We start from the raw sequence: 21,165 nt of genomic DNA, 5'->3' as shown, positions 1-21,165 counted from the left end.
CCTTATCTTATTTCTCTCTTTAACTTTTCCTTCGTCTTCTCCCTTTTCAGACCAAATAGGCCACACATTTCAAACAAAGACAAAGTGACATTAAGAGTCTCTACCCACGAATCTGCTGTGTATGGCTCCAGTTTCCAGACAGTAAATGAACACATACCATAGGATCCCTTTGTAGCTTTGTTGTTGTTGTTGTTGTTGTTGTTGTTGTTGTTGTTGTTGTTGTTGTTGTTGTTGTTGTTGTTGTTGTTGTTGTTGTTGTTGTTGTTGTTGTTGTTGTTGTTGTTGTTACTTCGCCTCTGTTCCAAGAAAAAAGGCATTCGCAACCGAAAATTATTCTAACGTATACCTTCTCAAAGGTGTATCTGAGTGACCCAATTTTCACGTTGGTTCGAAAAGGCGTTGTGTTCACTCCTTTGTGAGAGAATTCTTGTCTTTTTTTGTTTTGTTTTTCTGAATTCTCTACTTTTAACGTTTTTTCTTCGTTTCTTTCTCTTTTTGTTATCCTTTTCCCTTTTTTCTTTTCCCATTTCCTTTTTGTTTTCTTTTCTTCTGCTTCCTCTTTCTTTTTCTTTTCTCCCGTTTCTTTTCCGTAAATCCATAGAACCAATAATCATTAGTTAATTTCTCTTGGTGTTAGGGGCAATAACAACAGAAATTATAACTAGATTAGAAAAAAAGAAAAGAATACGATAACAAAACAGAACAGAAGGGAACTCACTACAGAAAAGAAACGAAAAGAGGAAAGAGAGAGAAAAAAAAAATGGATATTATGAAAGTGTTGCTAATAATCATGATGATAATGGAAAATGAAATGAATAATAAAAATGGATTAAGATTAATTAAGAAATATAAGAGTCAATAACACCTTATTTAAGAGAAGGGGAATTAGCTCAGAGAAAGGGCATTCGACTGATGGTCGTGAGGTCCCCGGTTCGATCCCGGGTGTCCCCTAATTATTTATCTTTTATTTCTCTTTTTTTCTCTTTCATATTCATATTCATAATTTTTTTCTAGTTTTTATTTTTTTATTTTCAGTTTCTCATTTTCTATCTATCAAGAGTGTGTCTTTTCTCTTTCCTGTTCCTTATCTTATTAAGGAACATTCGACTGCAGATCGAGAGGTCCTCGGTTCGATCCCGGGCGTCCCCTTGCGCGCGCATCTTTTTTCTTTCTTTCTTTCTTTTCTTTTCTTTTCTTTTCCCAGAAAAAAAAAATCCCTACAGAAAATAACTCTTCCTCGTATATATTTTTAAAGAGGTATTTGATTAGTCCCCTATTCACTGGGTTCGAAAAGGAGTTTGATTTTATTACCGTCTTTTTTTTTCTAATGCAATAACATATTTTTTTCTGTTTCCTTTTCATCATTTCCAGTTTTCATTTTTCATATTCATATTCATCGTTTTCTTTCCTCATTTTTCTAATTTCTACTTCTATTTTCAGTTTCTCATTCTCGACCACTGTTCTCTGAAAAAGAAATATATTCTCCAGAAAATTACTCTTTCCCGAATATATTTTAAAGGGGTATTTGACTGATCCACTTATCACGTGGGTTGGAAAAGGAGTTTCTTACCCGTGTGTTCTATTCATTTTTTTTTTTTTTTTTTATGCTATGACATGTAAAACATATATATTTTTTCTATATCTGTTTCCTCATTTTCAGTTTTCTCTTTCATATTCATATTCATAATTTTTTCTAGTTTTTATTTTTTATTTTCAGTTTCTCTTTCTCTACCTATCTAGAGTGGGTCTTTTCTCTTTCCTGTTCCTTACCTTATTTCTTTCTCTATCTTTTCCTTCGTCTTCTCCCTTTTCAGACCAAATAGGCCACACATTTCAAACAAAGACAAAGTGACATTAAGAGTCTCTACCCACGAATCTGCTATGTATGGCTCCAGTTTCCAGACAGTAAATAAACACATACCATAGGATCCCTTTGTAGCTTTGTTGTTGTTGTTGTTGTTGTTGTTGTTGTTGTTGTTGTTGTTGTTGTTACTTCGCCTCTGTTCCAAGAAAAAAGGCATTCGCAACCGAAAATTATTCTAACGTATACATTCGCAAAGGTGTATCTGAGTGACCCAATTTTCACGTTGGTTCGAAAAGGCGTTGTGTTCACTCCTTTGTGAGAGAATTATTTGTCTTTTATTGTTTCTGTTTTTTTTCTGAATTCTCTACTTTTAACGGTTTTTTCTTCGCTTATTTCTCTTTTCGCTATTCTTGTCCCTTTTTTCTTTTGCCATCTCCTTTTTGTTTTCTTTTCTTCTGCTTCCTCTTCCTTTTTCTTTTCTCCCGTTTCTTTTCCGTAAATCCATGAAACCAATAATCATTAGTTAATTTCTCTTGGTGTTAGGGGCAATAACAACAGTAATTACAACTAGATTAGAAAAAAAAGAAAACGATAACAAAGCAAAACAGAAGGGAACTCAATACATAAAAGAAACGAAAAGAGGAAAGAGAGAAAAAAAATGGATATTATGAAAGTGTTGCTAATAATCATGGTGATAATGGCAATAAAATCTCTATAACGGAAAAGGTGTGAATAGATAACAAAACAATGATTCATATTCTAATAACTAATAAGAATAAGTAAATAGATGATAGAGATAAATAAACAAATGAATAACAAAAATGAATAAATAATAGATAAGTAAATAGAGTGTTCAATAATCACCTTCATGAAGAGAAGGGGAAGTAGCTCAGTGGTAGAGCATTCGACTGCAGATCGAGAGGTCCCCGGTTCGATCCCGGGTGTCCCCTCACTTGCGCTGAATTTTTATCATTATCATTATTATTTTTATATATATATTCTATTTGTTTCTCCCTCTATTCCCAGAAAAAAAAATCCCTACACAAAATAACTCTTGGTCGTATATACTTTTAAAGAGGTATTTGATTGGTCCCCTATTCACTGGGTTCGAAAAGGAGTTTGATTTTATAACCGTATTTTTTTTTCTTTTTTAATGCAATAACATGTTGAACATATTTTTTTCCGTTTCCTTTTCATCATTTTCAGTTTGCAATTTTCATATTCATATTCATCATTTTCTTTCCTCTTTTTTTTCTAATTTCTACTTCTATTTTCAGTTTCTCATTATTTACCTATCGAGAGTGTGTCTTTTCTCTTTCCTGTTCCTTATCCTATTTCTTTCTTATGTTTTCCTTCGTCTTCTCTCTTTTCAGACCAAATAGGCCACACATTATAATTATTATTACTTCGCCTCTGTTCCAAGAAAAAAGGCATTTCCAAATTATTCTAACGTATACCTTCTCAAAGGTGTATCTGAGTGACCCAATTTTCACGTTGGTTCGAAAAGGCGTTGTGTTCACTCCTTTGTGAGAGAATTATTTGTCTTTTATTATTTCTGTTATTTTTTTCTGAATTCTCTACTTTTAACGTTTTTTTCTTCGTTTCTTTCTCTTTTTCCTATTCTTTTACCTTTTTTCTTTTCCCATTTCCTTTTTGTTTCCTTTTCTTCTGCTTCCTCTTCCTTTTTCTTTTCCGTAAATCCATAAAACCAATAATCATTAGTTAATTTCTCTTAGTGTTAGAAGCAATAACAACAGTAATTACTAGATTAAAAAAAAGAAACGAATACGATAACAAAGCAGAACAGAAGGGAACTCACTACAGAAAAGAAACGAAAAGAGGAAAGAGAGAAAAAAAATGGATATTATGAGTGTTACTAATAATCATGATGATAATGGAAAATGAAATGAATAATAAAGATGGATTAAGATTAATTAAGAAATATAACAGTCAATAACACCTTTAAGAGAAGGGGAATTAGCTCAGAGAAAGGGCATTCGACTGATGGTCGTGAGGTCCCCGGTTCGATCCCGGGTGTCCCCTAATTATTTTTCTTTTATTTCTCTTTTTTTTCTCTTTCATATTCATATTCATAATTTTTTTCTAGTTTTTATTTTCTTATTTTCAGTTTTTCATTTTCTATTTATCAAGAGCGTGTCTTATCTCTCTCCTGTTGATTTTATTACCGTCTTTTTTTTCTAATGCAATAACATATTTTTTCTGTTTCCTTTTCATCATTTCCAATTTTAATTTTTTATATTCATACTCATCATTTTCTTTTCTTTTTCAAATTTCTACTTCTATTTTCAGTTTCTCATTATCTACCTATCAAGAGTGTCTTTTCTCTTTCCTGTTCCTTACCTTATTTCTTTCCTGATCTTTTCCTTCGTCTTCTCACTTTTCAGACCAAATAGGCCACGCATTATTATTATTATTACTTCGCCTCTGTTCCAAGAAAAAAGGCATTTCCAAATTATTCTAACGTATACATTCTCAAAGGTGTATCTGAGTGACCCAATTTTCACGTTGGTTCGAAAAGGCGTTGTGTTCACTCCTTTGTGAGAGAATTCTTTGTCTTTTATTGTTTCTGTTTTTTTTTCTGGATTCTCTACTTTTAACGGTTTTTCTTCGTTTCTTTCTTTTTCCTATTCTTTTACCTTTTTTCTTTTCCCATTTCCTTTTTGTTTTCTTTTCTTCTGCTTCCTCTTCTTTTTTCTTTTCTCCCGTTTCTTTTCCGTAAATCCATAAAACCAATAATCATTAGTTAATTTCTCTTGGTGTTAGGGGCAATAACAACAGAAATTATAACTAGATTTAAAAAAAAAGAAAAAAATACGATAACAAAACAGAACAGAAGGGAACTCACTACAGAAAAGAAACGAAAAGAGGAAAGAGAGAAAAAAATGGATATTATGAAAGTGTTGCTAATAATCATGATGATAATGGAAAATGAAATGAATAATAAAAATGGATTAAGATTAATTAAGAAATATAACAGTCAATAACACCTTATTTAAGAGAAGGGGAATTAGCTCAGAGAAAGGGCATTCGACTGATGGTCGTGAGGTCCCCGGTTCGATCCCGGGTGTCCCCTAATTATTTTTCTTTTATTTCTCTTTTTTTTCTCTTTCATATTCATAATTTTTTCTAGTTTTTATTTTCTTTTTTTTTCAGTTTCTCATTTTCTATCTATCAAGAGTGTGTCTTATCTCTCTCCTGTTGATTTTATTACCGTCTTTTTTTCTAATGCAATAACATATTTTTTCTGTTTCCTTTTCATCATTTCCAATTTTAATTTTTCATATTCATCATTTTCTTTCCTCTTTTTTCTAATTTCTACTTTTATTTTCAGTTTCTCATTCTCTACCTATCAAGAGTGTGTCTTTTCTCTCTCCTCTTCCTTATCCTATTTCTTTCTCTATCTTTTCCTTCGTCTTCTCCCTTATCAGACCAAATAGGCCACACATTTCAAACAAAGACAAAGTGACATTAAGAGTCTCTACCCACGAATCTGCTATGTATGGCTCCAGTTTCCAGACAGTAAATGAACACATACCATAGGATCCCTTTGTAGCTTTATTATTATCATTATTGATGTTGTTGTTATTATTATTATTATTATTACTTCGCCTCTGTTCCAAGAAAAAAGGCATTTCCAAATTATTCTAACGTATACATTCGCAAAGGTGTATCTGAGTGACCCAATTTTCACGTTGGTTCGAAAAGGCGTTGTGTTCACTCCTTTGTGAAAGAATTATTTGTCTTTTATTGTTTCTGTTTTTTTTCTTCTGAATTCTCTACATTTAACGTTTTTCTTCGCTTATTTCTCTTTTTGTTATCCTTTTCCCTTTTTTCTTTTCCCGTTTCCTTTTCCTTTTCTTTCCTTCTGCTTCCTTTTCCTTTTTCTTTTCTCCCGTTTCTTTTCCGTAAATCCATAAAACCAATAATCATTAGTTAATTTCTCTTGGTGTTAGGGGCAATAACAACAGTAATTACAACTAGATTAGAAAAAAAAACGATAACACAGCAGAACAGAAATAGATAAGTAAATAAAATGGTCAATAACGTTATGAAAAGAAAGGGAAGTAGCTCAGTGGTAGAGCATTCGACTGCAGATCGAGAGGTCCCCGGTTCGATCCCGGGTGTCCCCTTACAGCTACTGAATTTTTATCATTATCATTATTATTTTTATATTTATATTCTATTTTTTCCCCTCTATTCCCAGACAAAAAAATCCCTACAGAAAATAACTCTTGGTCGTATATATTTTTAAAGAGGTATTTGATTGGTCCACTATTCACTGGCAATAACATGTTGAACATATTATTTTCCGTTTCCTTTTCATCATTTTCAGTTTTCAATTTTCATATTCATATTCATCATTTTCTTTCCTCTTTTTTTCTAATTTCTACTTCTATTTTCAGTTTCTCATTATTTACCTATCGAGAGTGTGTCTTTTCTCTTTCCTGTTCCTTATCCTATTTCTTTCTCTATGTTTTCCTTCGTCTTCTCTCTTTTCAGACCAAATAGGCCACACATTTCAAATAAAGACTATATAATGTTCATCATATTTACCTAAGGGGAATTAGCTCAGAGATAGAGCATTCGACTGCAGGTCGCGACGTCCCCGGTTCGATCCCGGGTGTCCCCTAATTATTTATCTTTTATTTCTCTTTTTTTTCTTTTTTTCTGTTCCTGGTAAAAAATGTATTTCCTACAGAAAATTACTCATTCCCGTATATATTTTTAAAGGTGTATTTAACAGCATAATTAGAGCAATATGATTAGTATCATTATCATTATTGTTATTATTATCATTATTATTATCATTATTTTATTATCATTATTATTATTATTATTATTATTATTATTATTATTATTATTATTATTATTATTATTTTATTGTTATTATCATTATTATCATTATTATTATTATTATTATTATTATTATTATTATTATTATTATCATCAATCATCAATCATCCTCAATCATCAATCATCATCATCATCATCATCAATCATCATCATCAATCATCATCTTCATCATCACCATCACCATCAACATCACCATCATCATCATCATCAAGAAAAGAGGCATTCGCAACCGAAAATTATTCTAACGTATACATTCTCAAAGGTGTATCTGAGTGACCCAATTTTCACGTTGGTTCGAAAAGGCGTTGTGTTCACTCCTTTGTGAGAGAATTATTTGTCTTTTTTTGTTGTGTTTTTTTCTGAATTCTGTACTTTTAACGGTTTTTTTTCTTCGCTTATTTCGCTTTTCGCTATTCTTGTCCCTTTTTTCTTTTGCCATCTCCTTTTTGTTTTCTTTTCTTCTGCTTCCTTTTCCTTTTTTCTTTTCTCCCGTTTCTATTCCGTAATTCCATGAAACCAATAACCATTAGTTAATTTCTCTTAGTGTAAGGGGCAATAACAACAGTAATTACAACTAAATTAAGAAAAAGAAAAGAATACGATAACAAAACAGAACAGAAGGGAACTCACTACAGAAAAGAAACGAAAATAGGAAAGAGAGAAAAAAATGGATATTATGAAAGTGTTGCTAATAATCATGTTGATAATGGCAATAAAATCTCTATAACGGAAAAGGTGCAGTTAATCTAGAGATGGAGGCTCGGTAACGATACACAGATTAGGTAACTTTTTCGCTTTTCACCTCAAGATCAGTGTGATTAACTCAGATAAATTCAGAAACAAAACAATTATTCATAGTGTTACATAAACTGTACTATAATAATTGTAAGTGTGTTCGTGTTCGTGGCGATGAAAAGCCCGCCAAAATATGTGTCTGCTCGGGGCGCCGAAAAGCCCGCCAAAAACGCGCCGTTGCGTGATTGGCTGCCTGCGAGGCGGGACGAGAATCCGGCGTCGTGATTGGCTGCCTGCGAGGCGGGACGAGAATCCGGCGTCGTGATTGGCTCCGAGAAGGGAGTGGCGGGCCGTTCGAAAAGAGATCTGGGAGAGCGAGTAGAGTGGTAGAGTATCCGACTGCAGATCCAGAGGTCCCCGGTTCGATCCCGGGTGTCCCCTCACACATCTTGACTTTTTATTATTATCATGATTATTTTTATATTTATATTCTACTTTTCCCTCTATTCCCAGAAAAAAAAAATCCCTACAGAAAATAACTGTTCCCCGTATATGTTTTTAAAGAGGTATTTGATTGGTCCACTATTCACTGGCAATAACATGTTGAACATATTTTTTTTCTGTTTCCTTTTCATCATTTCCAGTTTTCATTTTTCTTTTTCATATTCATCATTTTCTTTCCTTTTTCTAATTTCTATTTCTATTTTCAGTTTCTCATTCTCTACCTATCAAGAGTGTGTCTTTTCTCTCTCCTGTTCCTTACCTTATTTCTTTCCTGATCTTTTCCTTCGTCTTCTCTCTTTTCAGACCAAATAGGCCACACATTATTATTATTATTACTTCGCCTCTGTTCCAAGAAAAAAAAGGGATTTCCAAATTATTCTAACGTATACATTCGCAAAGGTGTATCTGAGTGACCCAATTTTCACGTTGGTTCGAAAAGGCGTTGTGTTCACTCCTTTGTGAAAGAATTATTTGTCTTTTATTGTTTCTGTTTTTTTTCTCTGAATTCTCTACTTTTAACGGTTTTTTATTCGCTTATTTCTCTTTTCGCTATTCTTGTCCCTTTTTTCTTTTGCCATCTCCTTTTCGTTTTATTTCCTTCTGCAATGACAACAGAAATTATAACTAGATTTTAAAAAAAGAAAATAATACGATAACAAAGCAGAACAGAAGGGAACTCAATACAGAAAAGAAACGAAAAGAGGAAAGAGAGAAAAAAAATGGATATTATGAAAGTGTTGCTAATAATCATGATGATAATGGAAAATGAAATGAATAATAAAAATGGATTAAGATTAATTAAGAAATATGATAATGGAAAATGAAATGAATAATAAAAATGGATTAAGATTAATGAAGAAATATAACCGTCAATAACACCTTATTCAAGAGAAGGGGAATTAGCTCAGAGAAAGGGCATTCGACTGATGGTCGTGAGGTCCCCGGTTCGATCCCGGGTGTCCCCTAATTATTTTTCTTTTATTTCTCTTTTTTTCTCTTTCATATTCATAATTTTTTCTAGTTTTTATTTTTTTTATTTTCAGTTTCTCATTTTCTATCTATCAAGAGTGTGTCTTATCTCTCTCCTGTAGACTTTATTACCGTCTTTTTTTTCTAATGCAATAACATATTTTTTTCTGTTTCCTTTTCATCATTTCCAATTTTAATTTTTCATATTCATACTCATCATTTTCTTTCCTTTTTCTAATTTCTATTTTTATTTTCAGTTTCTCATTCTCTACCTATCAAGAGTGTGTCTTTTCTCTTTCCTGTTCCTTATCCTATTTCTTTCTCTATCTTTTCCTTCGTCTTCTGCCTTTTCAGACCAAATAGGCCACACATTTCAAACAAAGACAAGGGTGACATTAAGAGTCTCTACCTACGAATCTGCTATGTATGGCTCCAGTTTCCAGACAGTAAATGAACACAGACCATAGGATCCCTTTGTAGCTTTGTTGTTGTTGTTGTTGTTGTTGTTGTTGTTGTTGCTGTTGTTGTTGTTGTTGTTGTTGTTGTTTTCTCTTTCATATTCATATTCATAATTTTTTCTAGTTTTTATTTTTTCATTTTCAGTTTCTCATTATCTACCTATCAAGAGTGTGTCTTATCTCTCTCCTGTTCCTTATCCTATTTCTTTCTCTATCTTTTCCTTCGTCTTCTCCCTTTTCAGACCAAATAGGCCACACATTTCAAACAAAGACAAGGGTGACATTAAGAGTCTCTACCCACGAATCTGCTATGTATGGCTCCAGTTTCCAGACAGTAAATAAACACAGACCATAGGATCCCTTTGTAGCTTTGTTGTTGTTGTTGTTGTTGTTGTTGTTGTTGTTGTTGTTGTTGTTGTTGTTGTTGTTGGTGGTGGTGGTGGTGGTGGTGGTGGTGGTGGTGGTGGTGGTGTTGTTGATGTTGTTGTTGTTGTTACTTCGCCTCTGTTCCATGAAAAAGGCATTTCCAAATTATTCTAACGTATACATTCGCAAAGGTGTATCTGAGTGACCCAATTTTCACGTTGGTTCGAAAAGGCGTTGTGTTCACTCCTTTGTGAGAGAATTCTTGTCTTTTTTTGTTGTTTTTTCTGAATTCTCTACTTTTAACGGTTTTTTCTTCGCTTATTTCTCTTTTTGTTATCCTTTTCCCTTTTTTCTTTTCCCATTTCCTTTTTGTTTTCTTTTCTTCTGCTTCCTCTTCCTTTTTCTTTTCTCCCGTTTCTTTTCCGTAAATCCATGAAACCAATAATCATTAGTTAATTTCTCTTGGTGTTAGGGGCAATGACAACAGAAATTATAACTAGATTAAAAAAGAAAGAAAACGATAACAAAGCAAAACAGAAGGGAACAATACATAAAAGAAACGAAAATAGGAAAGAGAAAAAAAATGGATATTATGAAAGTGTTGCTAATAATCATGGTGATAATGGCAATAAAAAACTATAACGGAAAAGGTGTGAATAGATAACAAAACAATGATTCATATTCTAATAACTAATAAGAATCAATAAATAGATGATAAAGATAGATAAACAAATGAATAACAAAAATGAATAAATAATAGATAAGTAAATAGAGTTTTCAATAATCACCTTTATGAAAAGAAGGGGAAGTAGCTCAGTGGTAGAGCATTCGACTGCAGATCGAGAGGTCCCCGGTTCGATCCCGGGTGTCCCCTTCCAGCCGAAGACTTTTTATCATTATCATTATTATTTTTATATTTATATTCTATATTTTTCCCTCTATTCCCAGAAAAAAAATCCCTACAGAAAATAACTCTTGGTCGTATATATTTTTAAAGAGGTATTTGATTGGTCCCCTATTCACTGGGTTCGAAAAGGAGTTTGATTTTATAACCGTATTTTTTTTTTTTTTTTTTAATGCAATAACATGTTGAACATATTTTTTCCGTTTCCTTTTCATCATTTTCAGTTTGCAATTTTCATAATCATATTCATCATTTTCTTTCCTCTTTTTTTTCTAATTTCTACTTCTATTTTCAGTTTCTCATTATTTACCTATCGAGAGTGTGTCTTTTCTCTTTCCTGTTCCTTATCCTATTTCTTTCTCTCTGTTTTCCTTCGTCTTCTCTCTTTTCAGACCAAATAGGCCACACATTTCAAAGAAAGACTATATAATGTTCATCATTTTCATAGAAGGGGGAATTAGCTCAGTGGTAGAGCATTCGACTGCAGATCGTGAGGTCCCCGGTTCGATCCCGGGTGTCCCCTTAAACAGCGCCACTTTTTTTTCTTTCTTTCTTTCTTTTCTTTTCTTTTCCCAGAAAAAAAAAATCCCTACAGAAAATAACTCTTGGTCGTATATGTTTTTAAAGAGGTATTTGATTGGTCCCCTATTCACTGGGTTCGAAAAGGAGTTTGATTTTAAAACTGTATTTTTTTTTCTTTTTTAATGCAATAACATGTTGAACATATTTTTTTCCGTTTCCTTTTCATCTTTTTCAGTTTGCAATTTTTTTCATATTCATATTCATCATTTTCTTTCCTCTTTTTTCTAATTTCTACTTCTATTTTCAGTTTCTCATTATTTACCTATCGAGAGTGTGTCTTTTCTCTTTCCTGTTCCTTATCCTATTTCTTTCTCTCTGTTTTCCTTCGTCTTCTCTCTTTTCAGACCAAATAGGCCACACATTTGAAATAAATACTATATAATGTTCATCATATTTACCTAAGGGGAATTAGCTCAGAGATAGAGCATTCGACTGCAGATCGAGAGGTCCCCGGTTCGATCCCGGGTGTCCCCTAATTATTTATCTTTTATTTCTCTTTTTTTCTCTTTCATATTCATATTCATAATTTTTTCTAGTTTTTATTTTTTTTTATTTTCAGTTTCTCATTTTCTATCTATCAAGAGTGTGTCTTTTCTCTTTCCTGTTCCTTATCTTATTAAGGAACATTCGACTGCAGATCGAGAGGTCCTCGGTTCGATCCCGGGCGTCCCCTTCCGCGCGCCAATTTTTTTCTTTCTTTTCCTTTCTTTTCTTTTCTTTTCCCAGAAAAAAATCCCTACTGGAAATAACTCTTCCTCGTATATATATTTTTAAAGAGGTATTTGATTAGTCCCCTATTCACTGGGTTCGAAAAGGAGTTTGATTTTATTACCGTCTTTTTTTTCTAATGCAATAACATTTTTTTTCTGTTTCCTTTTCATCATTTCCAGTTTTCATTTTTCATATTCACTCATCATTTTCCAAATTATTCTAACGTATACATTCTCAAAGGTGTATCTGAGTGACCCAATTTTCACGTTGGTTCGAAAAGGCGTTGTGTTCACTCCTTTGTGAGAGAATTCTTGTCTTTTTTTGTTTTTGTTTTTTTCTGAATTCTCTACTTTTAACGGTTTTTTATTCGTTTCTTTCTCTTTTTCTTATTCTTTTCCTTTTTTTCTTTTCCCATTTCCTTTTTGTTTTATTTCCTTCTGCTTCCTTTTCCTTTTTCTTTTCTCCCGTTTCTTTTCCGTAAATCCATGAAACCAATAATCATTAGTTAATTTCTCTTGGTGTTAGGGGCAATGACAACAGAAATTATAACTAGATTAAAAAAAAAGAAGAGAATACGATAACAAAACAGAACAGAAGGGAACTCAATACATAAAAGAAACGAAAATAGGAAAGATAAAAAAATGGATATTATGAAAGTGTTGCTAATAATCATGATGATAATGGAAAATGAAATGAATAATAAAAATGGATTAAGATTAATGAAGAAATATAACAGTCAATAACACCTTAATTAAGAGAAGGGGAATTAGCTCAGAGAAAGGGCATTCGACTGATGGTCGTGAGGTCCCCGGTTCGATCCCGGGTGTCCCCTAATTATTTTTCTTTTATTTCTCTTTTTTTTTTTCTTTCATATTCATATTCATGACTTTTTCTAGTTTTTTTTGTTTTTTTTTTTCAGTTTCTCATTTTCTATCTATCAAGAGTGTGTCTTATCTCTCTCCTGTTGATTTTATTACCGTCTTTTTTTTCTAATGCAATAACATATTTTTTCTGTTTCCTTTTCATCATTTCCAATTTTAATTTTTCATATTCATACTCATCATTTTCTTTCCTTTTTCTAATTTCTATTTTTATTTTCAGTTTCTCATTCTCTACCTATCAAGAGTGTGTCTTTTCTCTTTCCTGTTCCTTATCCTATTTCTTTTTCTATCTTTTCCTTCGTCTTCTCCCTTCTCAGACCAAATAGGCCACACATTTCAAACAAAGACAAGGGTGACATTAAGAGTCTCTACCCACGAATCTGCTGTGTATGGCTCCAGTTTCCAGACAGTAAATAAACACAGACCATAGGATCCCTTTGCAGCTTTATTATTGTTGTTGTTGTTGTTGTTATTCATTAAAATGAATAAATAATAGATAAGTAAATAGACTATTCAATAACACCTTCATTTAAAGAAGGGGAAGTAGCTCAGTGGTAGAGTATTCGACTGCAGATCGAGAGGTCCCCGGTTCGATCCCGGGCGTCCCCTCAACCTCGCGACTTTTTATTATTATCATTATTATTTTTATATTTATATATTTTTAAAGGGGTATTTGACTGATCCACTCATCACGTGGGTTGGAAAAGGAGCTTCATACCCGTGTGTTCTATTCATTTTTTTTTTTTTTTTTATGCTATGACATGTAAAACATATATATTTTTTCTATATCTGTTTCCTCATTTTCAGTTTTCTCTTTCATATTCATATTCATAATTTTTTCTAGTTTTTATTTTTTATTTTCAGTTTCTCTTTCTCTACCTATCTCGAGTGTGTCTTTTCTCTCTCCTCTTCCTTATCCTATTTCTTTCTCTATCTTTTCCTTCGTCTTCTCCCTTTTCAGACCAAATAGGCCACACATTTCAAACAAAGACAAAATAACATTTTTCTAATTTCTATTTCTATTTTCAGTTTCTCATTATTTACCTATCGAGAGTGTGTCTTTTCTCTTTCCTGTTCCTTACCTTATTTCTTTCCTGATCTTTTCCTTCGTCTTCTCTCTTTTCAGACCAAATAGGCCACACATTATTATTATTATTACTTCGCCTCTGTTCCAAGAAAAAAGGCATTTCCAAATTATTCTAACGTATACATTCTCAAAGGTGTATCTGAGTGACCCAATTTTCACGTTGGTTCGAAAAGGCGTTGTGTTCACTCCTTTGTGAGAGAATTCTTGTCTTTTTTTGTTTTTTTTTCTGAATTTTCTACTTTTAACGGTTTTTCTTCGTTTCTTTATAAAGATAAATAAACAAATGAATAACAAAAATGAATAAATAATAGATAAGTAAATAGAGTGTTCAATAACATCTATAGGAAAAGAAGGGGAAGTAGCTCAGTGGTAGAGCATTCGACTGCAGATCGAGAGGTCCCCGGTTCGATCCCGGGTGTCCCCTTCCAGCCGAAGACTTTTTATCATTATCATTATTATTTTTATATTTATATTCTATATTTTTCCCTCTATTCCCAGAAAAAAAAATCCCTACAGAAAATAACTCTTGGTCGTATATATTTTTAAAGAGGTATTTGATTGGTCCCCTATTCACTGGGTTCGAAAAGGAGTTTGATTTTATACCCGTATTTTTTTTTCTTTTTTAATGCAATAACATGTTGAACATATTTTTTTGCCGTTTCCTTTTCATCATTTTCTGTTTGCAATTTTCATATTCATATTCATCATTTTCTTTCCTCTTTTTTCTAATTTCTACTTCTATTTTCAGTTTCTCATTATTTACCTATCGAGAGTGTGTCTTTTCTCTTTCCTGTTCCTTATCCTATTTCTTTCTCTATGTTTTCCTTCGTCTTCTCTCTTTTCAGACCAAATAGGCCACACATTTGAAATAAATACTATATAATGTTCATCATATTTACCTAAGGGGAATTAGCTCAGAGATAGAGCATTCGACTGCAGATCGAGAGGTCCCCGGTTCGATCCCGGGTGTCCCCTAATTATTTATCTTTTATTTCTCTTTTTTTCTCTTTCATATTCATATTCATAATTTTTTCTAGTTTTTATTTTTTTATTTTCAGTTTCTCATTTTCTATCTATCAAGAGTGTGTCTTATCTCTCTCCTGTTGATTTTATTACCGTCTTTTTTTTCTAATGCAATAACATATTTTTTCTGTTTCCTTTTCATCATTTCCAATTTCAATTTTTCATATTCATACTCATCATTTTCTTTCCTTTTTCTAATTTCTATTTTTATTTTCAGTTTCTCATTCTCTACCTATCGAGAGTGTGTCTTTTCTCTCTCCTGTTCCTTATCCTATTTCTTTCTCTATCTTTTCCTTCGTCTTCTGCCTTTTCAGACCAAATAGGCCACACAATTCAAACAAAGACAAGGGTGACATTAAGAGTCTCTACCCACGAATCTGCTATGTATGGCTCCAGTTTCCAGACAGTAAATAAACACAGACCATAGGATCCCTTTGTAGCGTTGTTGTTGTTGTTGTTGTTGTTGTTGTTGTTGTTGTTGTTGTTGTTGTTGTTGTTGTTGTTGTTGTTGTTGTTGTTGTTGTTGTTGTTTTGTTTTGTTTATGTTTTTGTTGTATTTGTCATTGTTATTATTATTGCTTCGGCTCTGTTCCAAGAAAAAAAAGGCATTTCCAAATTATTCTAACGTATACATTCGCAAAGGTGTATCTGAGTGACCCAATTTTCACGTTGGTTCGAAAAGGCGTTGTGTTCACTCCTTTGTGAAAGAATTCTTGTCTTTTTTGTTTTTGTTTTTTTTCTCTGAATTCTCTACTTTTAACGGTTTTTTTCTTCGCTTATTTCTCTTTTCGCTATTCTTTTCCCTTTTTTCTCTTCCCATTTCCTTTTTGTTTTCTTTTCTTCTGCTTCCTTTTCCTTTTTCTTTTCTCCCGTTTCTTTTCCGTAAATCCATAAAACCAATAATCATTAGTTAATTTCTCTTAGTGTTAGGGGCAATAACAACAGTAATTACAACTAGATTAGAAAAAAAAAGAAAACGATAACAAAGCAAAACAGAAGGGAACTCAATACATAAAAGAAACGAAAATAGGAAAGAGAAAAAAATGGATATTATGAAAGTGTTGCTAATAATCATGGTGATAATGGCAATAAAATCTCTATAACGGGAAAGGTGTGAATAGATAACAAAACAATGATTCATATTCTAATAACTAATAAGAATAAATAAATAGATGATAAAGATAAATAAACAAATGAATAACAATAATGAATAAATAATAGATAAGTAAATAAAGTGTTCAATAATCACCATCATGAAAAGAAGGGGAAGTAGCTCAGTGGTAGAGCATTCGACTGCAGATCGAGAGGTCCCCGGTTCGATCCCGGGTGTCCCCTCACTTGCGCTGAATTTTTATCATTATCATTATTATTTTTATATTTATATTCTATATTTTTCCCTCTATTCCCAGAAAAAAAAAATCCCTACAGAAAATAACTCTTGGTCGTATATATTTTTAAAGAGGTATTTGATTGGTCCCCTATTCACTGGGTTCGAAAAAGTTTGATTTTATAACCGTATTTTTTTTTTTTTTTTTAATGCAATAACATGTTGAACATATTTTTTTCCGTTTCCTTTTCATCATTTTCAGTTTGCAATTTTCATATTCATATTCATCATTTTCTTTCCTTTTTTTTCTAATTTCTACTTCTATTTTCAGTTTCTCATTATCTACCTATCAAGAGTGTGTCTTTTCTCTTTCCTGTTCCTTACCTTATTTCTTTCCTGATCTTTTCCTTCGTCTTCTCTCTTTCCAGACCAAATAGGCCACACATTATTATTATTATTACTTCGCCTCTGTTCCAAGAAAAAAGGCATTTCCAAATTATTCTAACGTAAACATTCTCAAAGGTGTATCTGAGTGACCCAATTTTCACGTTGGTTCGAAAAGGCGTTGTGTTCACTCCTTTGTGAGAGAATTCTTGTCTTTTTTGTTTTTTTTCTGAATTCTCTACTTTTAACGGTTTTTCTTCGTTTCTTTCTTTTTCCTATTCTTTTACCTTTTTTCTTTTCCCATTTCCTTTTTGTTTTCTTTTCTTCTGCTTCCTCTTCTTTTTTTCTTTTCTCCCGTTTCTTTTCCGTAAATCCATGAAACCAATAATCATTAGTTAATTTCTCTTAGTGTTAGGGGCAATAACAACAGTAATTACAACTAGATTAGAAAAAAAGAAAACGATAACAAAGCAAAACAGAAGGGAACTCAATACATAAAAGAAACGAAAATAGGAAAGAGAAAAAAATGGATATTATGAAAGTGTTGCTAATAATCATGGTGATAATGGCAATAAAATCTCTATAACGGAAAAGGTGTGAATAGATAACAAAACAATGATTCATATTCTAATAACTAATAAGAATCAATAAATAGATGATAAAGATAGATAAACACATGAATAACAAAAATGAATAAATAATAGATAAGTAAATAGAGTGTTCAATAATCACCTTCATGAAGAGAAGGGGAAGTAGCTCAGTGGTAGAGCATTCGACTGCAGATCGAGAGGTCCCCGGTTCGATCCCGGGTGTCCCCTTACAGCTACTGAATTTTTATCATTATCATTATTATTTTTATATTTATATTCTATATTTTTCCCTCTATTCCCAGAAAAAAAAATCCCTACAGAAAATAACTCTTGGTCGAATATATTTTTAAAGAGGTATTTGATTGGTCCCCTATTCACTGGGTTCGAAAAGGAGTTTGATTTTATAACCGTATTTTTTTTTTCTTTTTTAATGCAATAACATGTTGAACATATTTTTTTCCGTTTCCTTTTCATCATTTTCAGTTTGCAATTTTCATATTCATATTCATCATTTTCTTTCCTCTTTTTTTCTAATTTCTACTTCTATTTTCAGTTTCTCATTATTTACCTATCGAGAGTGTGTCTTTTCTCTTTCCTGTTCCTTATCCTATTTCTTTCTCTATGTTTTCCTTCGTCTTCTCTCTTTTCAGACCAAATAGGCCACACATTTGAAATAAATACTATATAATGTTCATCATATTTACCTAAGGGGAATTAGCTCAGAGATAGAGCATTCGACTGCAGGTCGCGACGTCCCCGGTTCGATCCCGGGTGTCCCCTGATTATTTTTCTTTTATTTCTCTTTTTTTCTTTTTTTCTGTTCCTAGTAAAAAAATGTATTTCCTACAGAAAATTACTAATTCCCGTATATATTTTAAAGGGGTATTTGATAAGTAGCTCAGTGGTAGAGCATTCGACTGCAGGTCGTGAGGTCCCCGGTTCGATCCCGGGTGTCCCCTTCCAGCAGCTGAATTTTTATCATAATCATTATTATTTTTATATTTATATTCTATTTTTTTCTCCTTCTGTTCCCAGAAAAAAATCCCTACAGAAAATAACTCTTGGTCGTATATATCTTTAAAGAGGTATTTGATTGGTCCCCTATTCACTGGGTTCGAAAAGGAGTTTGATTTTATAACCGTATTTTTTTTCTTTTTTAATGCAATAAAATGTTGAACATATTTTTTTCTGTTTCCTTTTCATCTTTTTCAGTTTTCAATTTTCATATTCATATTCATCATTTTCTTTCCTCTTTTTTCTAATTTCTACTTCTATTTTCAGTTTCTCATTATTTAACTATCGAGAGCGTGTCTTTTCTCTTTCCTGTTCCTTATCCTATTTCTTTCTCTATGTTTTCCTTCGTCTTCTCTCTTTTCAGACCAAATAGGCCACACATTTGAAATAAATACTATATAATGTTCATCATATTTACCTAAGGGGAATTAGCTCAGAGATAGAGCATTCGACTGCAGGTCGCGACGTCCCCGGTTCGATCCCGGGTGTCCCCTAATTATTTTTCTTTTATTTCTCTTTTTTTCTCTTTCATATTCATATTCATAATTTTTTCTAGTTTTTATTTTTTATTTTTTCAGTTTCTCATTTTCTATCTATCAAGAGTGTGTCTTTTCTCTTTCCTGTTCCTTATCTTATTAAGGAACATTCGACTGCAGATCGAGAGGTCCTCGGTTCGATCCCGGGCGTCCCCTAATTATTTATCTTTTATTTCTCTTTTTTTCTTTTTTTCTGTTCCTTGTAAAAAATGTATTTCCTACAGAAAATTACTCATAATGATAACTAATAAAATATAATAATAAAATTAATAATAACTAATAAAATAGATAAAGAGATAGGCAACTAAGAAATATGAGTAAATACATAATTGATTAGTAAACACATAGATAATTATTTTATCTTCAGACGGGATGTGGTTCAGTGGTAGAGCATTCGACCGCAGATCTTGAGGTCCCCGGTTCGATCCCGGGCGACCCTTCGACAAAATAAAGTTTTTTAAAGGTCAGTCTCAATAACCTTTATATTTTAATTTATTTATTTATTTATAAGGTGTTTGTGAGTTGACAGTCTCGTGATCTAGCCATTTGTTTCACGATTGTTTTTTTTTCTTTATTTATTTTTTGATTGTCCGTTTTCCCGATTTTTAAGGTATTTGAGTTTACAGTCTTGTGTTCTAACCTTTCGTTTCAGGTAGCAATTTTTTTTCGTTTGTGATTGTCTGATTTTCCGATTTTGAAGATGTTGAATACAAAGAGAAATACATATATGGGAATCTGAGGCTGCTGTTCTTGGGGGGGGGGGCGGGGGGTAAGAAACCAGGTGTTCCTTATCAAACACAGAAAAAAAACACACCAACGAGTCTATTGCCCCATTAGAAATATAGAATGATATTGACGAAAACAATAAAGACCCACCATTATTTTTCGAGGGGAGGTCTCGTCACCACCTGGGTCGGTCGCCTCCTTCCCTCCAAATATTTAATCCTTGAAGAGAAGCTAGTTTCGTCCTTTGGGGAAACTTTGTCAAAAGAGAAGCAACGGTCTCAGACCTAAACCAGGCGTCAAGAGGCTTTAAATGGATGGGCCGGGCTATCCACACACGCGGCAATTAAATTGATATCTTGACAGTTTCATTAGCTTTCTATCTTGACAAGGAATCGAGGTGTCAGATTTTCCTTGACGGTGTCGTCCTGGATGCACGTTTCGGAGAGTCGAACGAGTGGATATATTCCCTGGCGTATGACGACCTATCGGGAAATACACCACATTATGAACATTTATGTATGTATTTACATATCCTGCTGACAACCTACCAGGAAATACATCACATTATGAACATTTATATATGTATTTACATATCCTGCTGACAACCTACCAGGAAATACATCACATTATGAACATTTATATATGTATTTACATATCCTGCTGACAACCTACCAGGAAATACATCACATTATGAACATTTATATATGTATTTACATATGCTATGAGGAGTAGTCTCATCTTTATATTTTCTCTCATTCATATATTTATTGTCGTATCACTATTTCTGCATTTCTCAAAGGTTAGATAACTGATTAGGACGTACATACACATGATAGAATTATAGTGCATAAATTGGCTAAGGTTCACCACCAATTTCGAGAATTACAACATTCACCATCACACGACTTGTAAAATGATATGTAAATCGCCATCACTCTGCTCCGATATAAGATTCACATTTTTTTTTTTCCCGGGTGCTGGATACATTATAGACTATCTATGCTAATTCTCTTCTCTCATTGCTATCCGGGAATTTACAGCTCGGTCCAGCGTCGAATAAATGGACCGCGAGATTAAGGTTCGGCAGAAATGTTCCGTGCGAGGGAAAACGCCATAAAAAAAATATATATATCTTTCGATGCAGATTATCCGCGAGAACAGCTCTCGGCCGACCAGTCTGAGGCAGTTATATTTAGTCCGGCCTAAAGCTATACGCCTTCATTCACCACGAACACCCTTGAGGTAGCTCGTCTTGGACCTTTTTGCTTCCAGTTTCCCCTTTTTTTTCCGAATTTTCGTTCCAAACTCGTCTCCTCACCTGTTGTTTTCTCTCTCTCTCTCTCTCTCTCTCTCTCTCTCTCTCTCTCTCTCTCTCTCTCTCTCTCTCTCTCTCTCTCTCTCTCTCTCTCTCTCTCTTTCCTCTCACCTGTTTTTTTTTTTTTTTTTTTTTTTTTTTACTATGACTCATTTGGTATTCTTTGAATTATATTTTCTCCTTTTTATGCTGATTCTCGACACGTGAACATCACCCTCAATCGTAGAGGACGAACAAGCAAACATTTTTATCCATTAAATTTTAAATCTATTTCATCTACCTTTTTCTTTTTTTAATTTTCACCTGTTCAGACCGTAATAACTTCCTTTCCTCTCCCTTGATTTCCCCAAAACATCTGCATATACCATCGCGAT

The 21,165-nt window shown here is 32.8% G+C and overlaps 10 non-coding genes across 10 annotated transcripts; all 10 read left to right on the top strand.

Annotated features, from left to right (window-relative positions):
• Positions 1-2,682: 2,682 nt before the first annotated feature.
• On the top strand, positions 2,683-2,754 carry TRNAC-GCA (transfer RNA cysteine (anticodon GCA)). The gene has a single exon. It is a non-coding gene; the product is annotated as a tRNA-Cys (tRNA).
• A 3,129-nt stretch (positions 2,755-5,883) lies between these two features.
• Positions 5,884-5,955, top strand: TRNAC-GCA (transfer RNA cysteine (anticodon GCA)). Its single transcript has one exon. It is a non-coding gene; the product is annotated as a tRNA-Cys (tRNA).
• A 4,558-nt stretch (positions 5,956-10,513) lies between these two features.
• Positions 10,514-10,585, top strand: TRNAC-GCA (transfer RNA cysteine (anticodon GCA)). Its single transcript has one exon. It is a non-coding gene; the product is annotated as a tRNA-Cys (tRNA).
• A 480-nt stretch (positions 10,586-11,065) lies between these two features.
• TRNAC-GCA (transfer RNA cysteine (anticodon GCA)) lies at positions 11,066-11,138 on the top strand. Its single transcript has one exon. It is a non-coding gene; the product is annotated as a tRNA-Cys (tRNA).
• A 460-nt stretch (positions 11,139-11,598) lies between these two features.
• On the top strand, positions 11,599-11,672 carry TRNAC-GCA (transfer RNA cysteine (anticodon GCA)). Its single transcript has one exon. It is a non-coding gene; the product is annotated as a tRNA-Cys (tRNA).
• A 1,654-nt stretch (positions 11,673-13,326) lies between these two features.
• TRNAC-GCA (transfer RNA cysteine (anticodon GCA)) lies at positions 13,327-13,398 on the top strand. The gene has a single exon. It is a non-coding gene; the product is annotated as a tRNA-Cys (tRNA).
• Positions 13,399-14,228: 830 nt separating this feature from the next.
• Positions 14,229-14,300, top strand: TRNAC-GCA (transfer RNA cysteine (anticodon GCA)). Its single transcript has one exon. It is a non-coding gene; the product is annotated as a tRNA-Cys (tRNA).
• A 478-nt stretch (positions 14,301-14,778) lies between these two features.
• Positions 14,779-14,852, top strand: TRNAC-GCA (transfer RNA cysteine (anticodon GCA)). Its single transcript has one exon. It is a non-coding gene; the product is annotated as a tRNA-Cys (tRNA).
• A 1,310-nt stretch (positions 14,853-16,162) lies between these two features.
• Positions 16,163-16,234, top strand: TRNAC-GCA (transfer RNA cysteine (anticodon GCA)). Its single transcript has one exon. It is a non-coding gene; the product is annotated as a tRNA-Cys (tRNA).
• Positions 16,235-17,356: 1,122 nt separating this feature from the next.
• Positions 17,357-17,428, top strand: TRNAC-GCA (transfer RNA cysteine (anticodon GCA)). The gene has a single exon. It is a non-coding gene; the product is annotated as a tRNA-Cys (tRNA).
• Positions 17,429-21,165: the final 3,737 nt, after the last annotated feature.

Source organism: Penaeus vannamei, chromosome 1 (genome assembly GCF_042767895.1).
Source record: "Penaeus vannamei isolate JL-2024 chromosome 1, ASM4276789v1, whole genome shotgun sequence".
Lineage (NCBI taxonomy): Eukaryota > Metazoa > Arthropoda > Malacostraca > Decapoda > Penaeidae > Penaeus > Penaeus vannamei.
This window is presented reverse-complemented; position numbering and strand designations above follow the sequence as displayed.